Source organism: Petromyzon marinus (genome assembly GCF_048934315.1).
Source record: "Petromyzon marinus isolate PM22_M1 ecotype Great Lakes invasive population chromosome 83 unlocalized genomic scaffold, UKy_Petmar_22M1.pri1.0 chr83_unloc.2, whole genome shotgun sequence".
In the NCBI taxonomy this organism is placed as follows: Eukaryota; Metazoa; Chordata; class Hyperoartia; order Petromyzontiformes; family Petromyzontidae; genus Petromyzon; species Petromyzon marinus.
The window spans coordinates 490562-503354 of record NW_027422635.1 but is presented as its reverse complement, the minus strand read 5'-3'; the positions used below and the strand labels follow the sequence as shown (position 1 = coordinate 503354).

At 49.6% G+C, this 12793-nt stretch overlaps 1 protein-coding gene across 1 annotated transcript in view; it reads right to left on the bottom strand.

Moving 5' to 3' along the window:
* The window catches only part of LOC116938298 (FAS-associated factor 2-A-like), a 103567-nt gene extending 91294 nt beyond the window's left edge, over nucleotides 1-12273 (bottom strand). Inside the window, exons 1-3 of the mRNA XM_076058984.1 lie at nucleotides 12195-12273; nucleotides 8544-8691; nucleotides 1083-1168 (exon numbers count right to left, since the gene is read on the bottom strand). The gene's annotated coding sequence lies outside the window, so the exon portion shown is untranslated. The remainder of the gene's footprint in view (nucleotides 1-1082; nucleotides 1169-8543; nucleotides 8692-12194) is intronic.
* Between the last annotated feature and the right edge of the window lie 520 nt (nucleotides 12274-12793).

Sequence of the window (12793 nt, the reverse complement as noted above, 5' to 3'; positions counted from 1 at the left end):
AACACCACCACCAGTACCATCAACACCACCACCACCAGTACCATCAACACCACCACCACCAGTACCATCAACACCACCACCACCAGTACCATCAACACCACCACCACCAGTACCATCAACACCACCACCACCACCAGTACCATCAACACCACCACCACCACCACCATCAACACCACCACCACCAGTACCATCAACACCACCACCACCACCAGTACCATCAACACCACCACCACCACCATCAACACCACCACCACCAGTACCATCAACACCACCACCACCACCAGTACCATCAACACCACCACCAGTACCATCAACACCACCACCAGTACCATCAACACCACCACCACCAGTACCATCAACACCACCACCAGTACCATCAACACCACCACCACCAGTACCATCAACACCACCACCACCACCAGTACCATCAACACCACCACCACCAGTACCATCAACACCACCACCACCAGTACCATCAACACCAACACCACCACCAGTACCATCAACACCACCACCACCAGTCTGAATTGTGCTGATGGCCGAGGAGTGTTGCTGCCCCTCCCCCTCCCCATGCCCCTCCCCCATGCCCTCCCCATGCCCCTCCCCCATGCCTCATGCCCCTCCCCCATGCCTCATGCCCCTCCCCCATGCCCCTCCCCATGCCCCTCCCCATGCCCCTCCCCCATGCCCCTCCCCATGCCCCTCCCCCATGCCTCATGCCCCTCCCTCTACCCCATGCCCCTCCCCCATTCCCCTCCACCTCCCCATGCCCCTCCCACTCCCCCATGCTCCTCCAAGCTCCCCCATGCCCCTCCCACTCCCGCATGCCCCTCCCCCATTCCCCTCCACCTCCCCATGCCCCTCCCACTCCCCCATGCCCCTCCAAGCTCCCCCATGCCCCTCCCCCATGCCCCTCCACCTCCCAATGCCCCTTCCCCTACCCCATGCCCCTCTCCCCCCTACCCCATGCCCCTCCCCCCTCCCCCAAGCCCCTCCCCCTCCCTATGCCCCTCCCCCTCCCCCATGCCCCTCCCCCATGCCCCATGCCCCTCCTACTCCCCCAAGCCCCTCCCCCTCCATGCCTGCAGAAGTTGTTGGTGTCTGGGTGTTGCTCCACGTGCAGATAGACAAGCAGGAACCTGAGTTCTGTTTTAGCGTCACTCAGAGCCTGTAGATAGACACACAGATAGACACACAGATAGACACACACACAGATAGACACACACAGATAGACACACACACAGATAGACACACAGATAGACAAGCAGGAACCTGAGTTCTGTTTTAGCGTCACTCAGAGCCTGTAGATAGACACACAGATAGACACACAGATAGACACACACACAGATAGACACACACAGATAGACACACACACAGATAGACACACAGATAGACAAGCAGGAACCTGAGTTCTGTTTTAGCGTCACTCAGAGCCTGTAGATAGACACACAGATAGACACACAGATAGACACACACACAGATAGACACACAGATAGACACACACACAGATAGACGAGCAAGAACCTGAGTTCTGTTTTAGCGTCACTCAGAGCCTGTAGATAGACACACAGATAGACACACACACAGATAGACACACACACAGATTGACACACACAGATAGACACACACACAGATAGACACATACACAGATAGACACACACAGATAGACACACAGATAGACACACACAGAGAGACAAGCAGGAACCTGAGTTCTGTTTTAGCGTCACTCAGAGCCTGTAGATAGACACACAGATAGACACACACAGATAGACACACACAGATAGACACACACACACAGATAGACACACACACACAGATAGACACACACACAGATAGACACACAGATAGACACACACAGATAGACACACAGATAGACACACACACAGACACACACACAGATAGACACACAGATAGACACACACACAGATAGACACACACACAGATAGACAAGCAGGAACCTGAGTTCTGTTTTAGCGTCACTCAGAGCCTGTAGATAGACACACAGATAGACACACACAGATAGACACACACACAGATAGACACACACAGATAGACACACACAGATAGACACACACAGATAGACACACACAGATAGACACACACACAGATAGACACACAGATAGACACACACAGATAGACACACACAGATACACACACACACAGATAGACACACACACACAGATAGACACACACACAGATAGACAAGCAGGAACCTGAGTTCTGTTTTAGCGTCACTGAGAGCCTGTAGATAGACACACACAGATAGACACACACAGATAGACACACACAGATAGACAAGCAGGAACCTGAGTTCTGTTTTAGCGTCACTGAGAGCCTGTAGATAGACACACACACAGACAGACACACACAGATAGACACACAGATAGACACACACACAGATAGACACACAGATAGACACACACACAGATAGACACACACACAGATAGACACACACACAGATAGACACACACAGATAGACACACACAGATAGACACACACAGATAGACACACACAGATAGACACACACACAGATAGACAAGCAGGAACCTGAGTTCTGTTTTAGCATCACTCTGAGCCTGTAGATAGACACACACAGATAGACACACACACAGATAGACACACACACAGATAGACACACACAGATAGACACACAGATAGACAAGCAGGAACCTGAGTTCTGTTTTAGCGTCACTCAGAGCCTGTAGATAGACACACACAGATAGACACACACAGATAGACACACACAGATAGACACACACACAGATAGACACACACACAGATAGACACACAGATAGACACACACACAGATAGACAAGCAGGAACCTGAGTTCTGTTTTAGCGTCACTCAGAGCCTGTATATAGACACACACAGATAGACACACACACAGATAGACACACACAGATAGACACACACACAGATAGACAAGCAGGAACCTGAGTTCTGTTTTAGCGTCACTCAGAGCCTGTAGATAGACACACAGATAGACACACACACAGATAGACACACACAGATAGACACACACACAGATAGACACACACACAGATAGACACACACACATATAGACACACAGATAGACACACACAGATAGACACACACACAGATAGACACACACAGATAGACACACAGATAGACACACACAGATAGACACACACAGATAGACACACACAGATAGACACACACAGATAGACACACACAGATAGACACACACACAGATAGACGAACAGGAACCTGAGTTCTGTTTTAGCGTCACTCAGAGCCTGTAGATAGACACACAGATAGATAGACACACACAGATAGACACACACACAGATAGACACACACAGATAGACACACACACAGATAGACACACACAGATAGACACACACACAGATAGACACACACACAGATAGACACACACACAGATAGACACACACAGATAGACACACACACAGATAGACAAGCAGGAACCTGAGTTCTGTTTTAGCATCACTCTGAGCCTGTAGATAGACACACACAGATAGACACACACACAGATAGACACACACACAGATAGACACACACAGATAGACACACAGATAGACAAGCAGGAACCTGAGTTCTGTTTTAGCGTCACTCAGAGCCTGTAGATAGACACACACAGATAGACACACACAGATAGACACACACACAGATAGACACACACACAGATAGACACACACACAGATAGACACACAGATAGACACACACACAGATAGACAAGCAGGAACCTGAGTTCTGTTTTAGCGTCACTCAGAGCCTGTAGATAGACACACACAGATAGACACACACACAGATAGACACACACAGATAGACACACACACAGATAGACAAGCAGGAACCTGAGTTCTGTTTTAGCGTCACTCAGAGCCTGTAGATAGACACACAGATAGACACACACACAGATAGACACACACAGATAGACACACACACAGATAGACACACACACAGATAGACACACACACATATAGACACACAGATAGACACACACAGATAGACACACAGATAGACACACACAGATAGACACACAGATAGACACACACAGATAGACACACACAGATAGACACACACAGATAGACACACACAGATAGACACACACAGATAGACACACACAGATAGACGAACAGGAACCTGAGTTCTGTTTTAGCGTCACTCAGAGCCTGTAGATAGACACACAGATAGATAGACACACACAGATAGACACACACACAGATAGACACACACAGATAGACACACACACAGATAGACACACACACAGATAGACACACACAGATAGACACACACAGATAGACACACAGATAGACACACACAGATAGACACACACACAGATAGACACACACAGATAGACACACACAGATAGACGAACAGGAACCTGAGTTCTGTTTTAGCGTCACTCAGAGCCTGTAGATAGACACACAGATAGACACACACACAGATAGACACACAGATAGACACACAGATAGACACACACACAGACAGACACACACAGATAGACACACACACAGATAGACACACAGATAGACACACACACAGATAGACACACAGATAGATAGACACACACAGATAGACACACACAGATAGACACACACAGATAGACACACACACAGATAGACACACACACAGATAGATGAGCAGGAACCTGAGTTCTGTTTTAGCGTCACTCAGAGCCTGTAGATAGACACACAGATAGACACACACAGATAGACACACACACAGATTGACACACACAGATAGACAAGCAGGAACCTGAGTTCTGTTTTAGCGTCACTCAGAGCCTGTAGACACACACAGATAGACACACACAGATAGACACACACACAGATAGACACACACACAGATAGACACACACACAGATAGACATATACACAGATAGACACACGCACAGATAGACACACACACAGATAGACACACACACAGATAGACACACACACAGATAGACACACATACACAGATAGACACACACACAGATAGAAACACACACAGATACACACACAGATAGACACACACAGATAGACACACACAGATAGACATATACACAGATAGACACACGCACAGATAGACACACACACAGATAGACACACACACAGATAGACAAGCAAGAACCTGAGTTCTGTTTTAGCGTCACTCAGAGCCTGTAGATAGACACACAGATAGACACACACACAGATAGACACACAGATAGACACACAGAAAGATAGACACACACACAGATAGACACACACAGATAGACAAGCAGGAACCTGAGTTCTGTTTTAGCGTCACTCAGAGCCTGTAGATAGACACACACAGATAGACACACACAGATAGACACACACACAGATAGACACACACAGATAGACACACGCAGATAGACACACACACACAGATAGACAAGCAAGAACCTGAGTTCTGTTTTAGCGTCACTCAGAGCCTGTAGATAGACACACACAGATAGACACACACAGATAGACACACAGATAGACACACACAGATAGACGAGCAGGAACCTAAGTTATGTTTTAGCGTCACTCAGAACCTGTAGATAGACACACAGATAGACACACACACAGATAGACACACACAGATAGACACACACAGATAGACACACACAGATAGACACACACACAGATAGATACACACACAGATAGACACACACAGATAGACACACACACAGATGGACACACACACAGATGGACACACACACACACAGATGGACACACACACAGATAGACACACACACAGACACACACAGATAGACACACACACAGATAGACACACACAGATAGACACACACACAGATAGACACACACACAGATAGACACACACACAGATAGACACACACACACAGATAGACACACACACACAGATAGACACACGCACAGATAGACACACACACAGATAGACACACACACAGATAGACACACACTGACACACACACACACACAGACAGACACACATACACAGATAGACACACACACAGATAGAAACACACACAGATACACACACACAGATAGACACACACAGATAGACACACACAGATAGACAGACAGATAGACACACAGATAGACACACACAGATAGACACACACAGATAGACAAGCAAGAACCTGAGTTCTGTTTTAGCGTCACTCAGAGCCTGTAGATAGACACACAGATAGACACACACACAGATAGACACACAGATAGACACACAGAAAGATAGACACACACAGATAGACACACACAGATAGACAAGCAGGAACCTGAGTTCTGTTTTAGCGTCACTCAGAGCCTGTAGATAGACACACACAGATAGACACACACAGATAGACACACACAGATAGACACACAGATAGACACACACAGATAGACACACGCAGATAGACACACACAGATAGACACACACAGATAGACAAGCAAGAACCTAAGTTCTGTTTTAGCGTCACTCAGAGCCTGTAGATAGACACACACAGATAGACACACACAGATAGACACACAGATAGACACACACAGATAGACGAGCAGGAACCTAAGTTCTGTTTTAGCGTCACTCAGAACCTGTAGATAGACACACAGATAGACACACACACAGATAGACACACACACAGATAGACACACACACAGATAGACACACACACACAGATAGACACACACACACAGATAGACACACACACAGATAGACACACACAGATAGACACACACAGATAGACACACACACACAGATAGACACACGCACAGATAGACACACACACAGATAGACACACACACACAGATAGACACACACACAGATAGACACACACTGACACACACACACACACACAGACAGACATACACACAGATAGACACACACAGATAGTGGTAGTAGTAGTGGTGATGGTATTAGTGGTAGTAGAAGTGGTGGTAGTAGTGGTGGTAGTAGTAGTACTGGTAGTAGTAGTGGTGGTGGTAGTAGTGGTGGTAGTAGTGGTATTGGTAGTAGTAGTGGTGGTAGTAGTGGTGGTAGTAGTAGTACTGGTAGTAGTAGTAGTGGTGGTAGTAGTAGTGGTAGTAGTAGTATTGGTAGTAGTAGTGGTGGTAGTAGTAGTATTGGTAGTAGTAGTGGTGGTAGTAGTCGTGGTGGTGGTAGTAGTAGTAGTGGTGGTAGTAGTAGTAGTGGTGGTAGTAGTAGTAGTGGTGGTAGTAGTAGTGGTGGTAGTAGTAGTAGTGGTGGTAGTAGTAATAGTGGTGGTAGTAGTCGTGGTGGTGGTAGTAGTAGTAGTGGTGGTAGTAGTAGTAGTGGTGGTAGTAGTAATAGTGGTGGTAGTAGTAGTGGTGGTAGTAGTAGTAGTGGTGGTAGTAGTAATAGTGGTGGTAGTAGTAGTGGTGGTAGTAGTAGTGGTGGTAGTAGTAATAGTGGTGGTAGTAGTAGTGGTGGTAGTAGTAGTATTGGTAGTAGTAGTGGTGGTAGTAGTAGTAGTGGTGGTAGTAGTAGTGGTGGTAGTAGTAATAGTGGTGGTAGTAGTAGTGGTGGTAGTAGTAGTGGTGGTAGTAGTAGTAGGGTGGTAGTAGTAGTGGTGGTAGTAGTGGTGGTGGTAGTAGTGGTGGTAGTAGTAGTGGTGGTAGTAGTAATAGTGGTGGTAGTAGTAGTGGTGGTAGTAGTAGTGGTGGTAGTAGTATTGTTAGTAGTAGTGGTGGTAGTAGTCGTGGTGGTGGTAGTAGTAGTAGTAGTGGTGGTAGTAGTAGTGGTGGTAGTAGTGGTGGTAGTAGTAGTAGTGGTGGCGGTAGTAGTAGTGGTGGTAGTAGTGGTGGTAGTAGTAGTGGTAGTAGTAGTAGAAGTGGTAGTAGTGGTTGTAGTAGTAGTAGTACTAGTGGAAGTAGCAGTAGTAGTATTGGTAGTAGTAGTGGTGGTATTAGTCGTGGTGGTGGTAGTAGTATTGATAGTAGTAGTGGTGGTAGTAGTAGTAGAGGTGGTGGTAGTAGTAGTAGTGGTTGTAGTGGTAGTAGTAGTGGTAGTAGTGGTAGTAGTAGTGGTAGTAATGGTACTAGTAGTGGTGGTAGTGGTAGTGGAGTGGTAGTAGTAGTAGCGGTGGTAGTAGTAGTGGTAGGAGTGGTTGTAGTAGTAGTAGTGGTAGTAGTAGTAGTGGTACTAGTAGTAGTGGTACTAGTAGTGGTAGTAGTGGTACTAGTAGTAGTGGTAGTAGTAGTGGTGGTAGTATTAGTAGTGGTACCAGTAGTGGTAGTAGTAGTGGTACTAGTGGTTGTAATGGTTGTAGTAGTAGTGGTAGTACTAGTAGTGGTAGTAGTAGTGGTAGTACTAGTAGTGGTAGTAGTAGTAGTGGTACCAGTAGTGGTAGTAGTAGTGGTAGTAGTAGTAGTAGTGGTACCAATAGTGGTAGTAGTAGTAGCGGTGGTAGTAGTAGTGGTGGTAGTAGTAGTGGTAGTAGTAGCGGTGGTAGTATTAGTAGTGGTACCAGTAGTGGTAGTAGTAGTGGTAGGAGTGGTTGTAGTAGTAGTAGTAGTGGTAGTAGTAGTAGTAGTGGTACTAGTAGTGGTAGTAGTGGTACTAGTAGTAGTAGTGGTACCAGTAGTGGTAGTAGTAGTAGTGGTGGTACCTGGCTGTATGATCCCTGGTAGAAGGCTGGGTACCGCCCCTGGTCTCCAGGGAATTGTTCCCGGAAGGCGACGATGAAGCTGGTGACGTCCCCCAGGGGATCGCTCACTCGCAGGCGAGGATCAGCTCGCCACAGACGCACGGCAAACCTGCATCATCATCGCCACCAACACCACCACAACTAGAACCACAACAACTAAAACCACCACAACTATAACCACCACCACCACAACTAGAACCAGGGGATCGCTCACTCGCAGGCGAGGATCAGCTCGCCACAGACGCACGGCAAACCTGCATCATCATCACCACCACCACCACAACTATAACCACCACCACCACAACTAGAACCACCACAACTAGAACCACCACCACCACCACAACTATAACCACCACCACCACAACTAGAACCACCACAACTAGAACCCACCACCACCACAACTAGAACCACCACAACCAGAACCACCACCACCACAACTAGAACCACCGCCACCACCACAACTAGAATCACCAACACCACCACCACTAGAACCACAACCACCACAAATATAACCACCATAACCACCACAACTATAACCACTACCACAAATATAACCACAACTATAACCACCATAACCACCACAACTATAACCACCATAACCACCACAACTATAACCACCACAACATTAACCACCATAACTATAACCACCACCACCACCACTATAACCACAACTATAACCACCACAACTATAACCACCACCACAACTATAACCACCACAACTATAACCACCACAACTATAACCACCACCACAACTATAACCACCACAACTATAACCACCACAACTATAACCACTACAACTATAACCACCATAACCACCACCACAACTAGAACCACAACTATAACCACCACAACTATAACCACCATAACCACCACCACAACTAGAACCACAACTATAACCACCACAACTATAACAACCACAACCACAACTATAACCACCGCAACTATAAACACCACAACTATAACCACCACCACCACACCCACCACCACAATTATAACCACCACCACAACTATAACCACCACACCCACCACCACACCCACCACCACAACTATAACCACCAAAACCACCACAACTATAACCACCACACCCACCACCACAACTATAACCACCAAAACCACCACCACCACTGTAACCACCACAACCACCACCACCACCACAACCACCACCACCACGTAGAAAATCACAACATGCAAAAGTAGTGATCTAGGGGGTAGTGGTGATCTAGGGGGTAGTGGTGATCTAGGGGGTAGTGGTGATCTAGGGGGTAGTGGTGACCTAGGGGGTAGTGACCTAGGGGGTAGTGATGACCTAGGGGGTAGTGGCGACCTAAGGGGTAGTGGTGACCTAGGGGGTAGTGACCTAGAGGGTAGTGGTGATCTAGGGGGTAGTGGTGACCTAGGGGGTAGTGATGTTGACCTAGGGGGTAGTGACCTAGAGGGTAGTGGTGATCAAGGGGGTAGTGGTGACCTAGGGGTAGTGGTGACCTAGGGGGTAGTGACCTAGAGGGTAGTGGTGATCTAGGGGTAGTGGTGACCTAGGGGTAGTGGTGATCTAGAGGGTAGTGGTGATCTAGGGGGTAGTGGTGATCTAGGGTGTAGTGGTGACCTAGGGGGTAGTGGTGACCTAGGGGGTAGTGGTGATCAAGGGGGTAGTGGTGATCTAGGGGTAGTGATCTAGGGGTAGTGGTGATCTAGGGGGTAGTGGTGATCTAGGGGGTAGTGGTGATCTAGGGGGTAGTGGTGATCTAGGGGTAGTGACCTAGAAGGTAGTGATGATCTAGGGGGTAGTGGTGATCTAGGGGGTAGTGGTGATCTAGAGGGTAGTGGTGATCTAGAGGGTAGTGGTGACCTAGGGGGTAGTGGTGACCTAGAGGGTAGTGGTGATCTAGGGGGTAGTGGTGATCTAGGGGGTAGTGACCTAGGGGGTAGTGGTGATCTAGGGGGTAGTGACCTAGGGGGTAGTGTTGTTGATGACCTAGGGGGTCATGGTGACCTAGGGGGTCGTGGTGACCTAGGGGGTCGTGACCTAGGGGGTCATGGTGACCTAGGGGGTCACCTGCACAGGCCCAGCAGGGTGTGGTAAGTGATGGTGACCTAGGGGGTCATGGTGACCTAGGGGGTCATGGTGACCTAGGGGGTCATGGTGACCTAGGGGGTCACCTGCACAGGCCCAGCAGGGTGTGGTAGTAGTGGTGACCTAGGGGGTAGTGTTGTTGGTGACCTAGGGGGTCATGGTGACCTAGGGGGTCATGGTGACCTAGGGGGTCACCTGCACAGGCCCAGCAGGGTGTGGTAAGTGATGGTGACCTAGGGGGTCATGGTGACCTAGGGGGTCACGGTGACCTAGGGGGTCACCTGCACAGGCCCAGCAGGGTGTGGTAGTAGTGGTGACCTAGGGGGTAGTGTTGTTGATGACCTAGGGGGTCATGGTGACCTAGGGGGTCATGATGATGACCTAGGGGGTCACCTGCACAGGCCCAGCAGGGTGTGCTAAGTGATGGTGACCTAGGGGGTAGTGATGGTGACCTAGGGGGTCATGGTGACCTAGGGGGTCATGATGATGACCTAGGGGGTCACCTGCACAGGCCCAGCAGGGTGTGCTAAGTGATGGTGACCTAGGGGGTAGTGATGGTGACCTAGGGGGTCATGGTGACCTAGGGGTCACGGTGACCTAGGGGGTCACCTGCACAGGCCCAGCAGGGTGTGGTAAGTGATGGTGACCTAGGGGGTAGTGATGGTGACCTAGGGGGTCATGGTGACCTAGGGGGTCATGGTGACCTAGGGGGTCATGGTGACCTAGGGGGTCACCTGCACAGGCCCAGCAGGGTGTGGTAAGTGATGGTGACCTAGGGGGTAGTGATGGTGACCTAGGGGGTAGTGATGGTGACCTAGGGGGTCACGGTGACCTAGGGGGTCACGGTGACCTAGGGGGTCATGGTGACCTAGGGGGTCACCTGCACAGGCCCAGCAGTGTGTGGTAAGTGATGGTGACCTAGGGGGTAGTGATGGTGACCTAGGGGGTCATGGTGACCTAGGGGGTCATGGTGACCTAGGGGGTCATGGTGACCTAGGGGGTCACCTGCACAGGCCCAGCAGGGTGTGGTAAGTGATGGTGACCTAGGGGGTAGTGATGGTGACCTAGGGGGTAGTGATGGTGACCTAGGGGGTCACGGTGACCTAGGGGGTCACGGTGACCTAGGGGGTCATGGTGACCTAGGGGGTCACCTGCACAGGCCCAGCAGTGTGTGGTAAGTGATGGTGACCTAGGGGGTCATGGTGACCTAGGGGGTCATGGTGACCTAGGGGGTCATGGTGACCTAGGGGGTCATGGTGACCTAGGGGGTCACCTGCACAGGCCCAGCAGGGTGTGGTAAGTGATGGTGACCTAGGGGGTCATGGTGACCTAGGGGGTCATGGTGACCTAGGGGGTCACGGTGACCTAGGGGGTCACCTGCACAGGCCCAGCAGTGTGTGGTAAGTGATGGTGACCTAGGGGGTAGTGATGGTGACCTAGGGGGTCATGGTGACCTAGGGGGTAGTGTTGATGACCTAGGGGGTCATGGTGACCTAGGGGGTCATGGTGACCTAGGGGGTCACGGTGACCTAGGGGGTCACCTGCACAGGCCCAGCAGTGTGTGGTAAGTGAACCGGAACGGCAACACCAGCAAGTAGCAGCCCCAGCCCAGAAATCCCTGCGGGGGGGGGGGGGGGATAGAGGGGGGGGGAGGGGGGGATGGAGGGGGGGGATAGAGGGGAGGGGGGTAGAGGGGGGAGGGAGGGGGGGGATGGAGGGGAGGGGAGGGGGAGACAGAATTCCCGGGTTGATTGTGCTATTGCGTGTGTGTGTGTACGTGTGTGTGTACGTGTGTGTGTGTGTGTGTACGTGTGTACGTGTGTGTGTACGTGTGTGTGTGTGTGTGTACGTGTGTGTGTACGTGTGTGTGTGTACGTGTGTGTGTATGAGCGGTGTGTGTGTACGTGTGTGTGTGTGTGTACGTGTGTACGTGTGTGTGTACGTGTGTGTGTGTGTGTGTATGTGTGTGTACGTGTGTGTGTGTGTGTACGTGTGTGTGTACATGAGCGTGTGTGTGTGTGAGTGGTGTGTGTATGTACGTGTGTGTACTGGCGTGTGTACGTGTGTGTGTGTACGTGTGTGTGTGTACGTGTGTGTGTGTGTACGTGTGTGTGTGTGTATGTACGTGTGCACGTGTGTG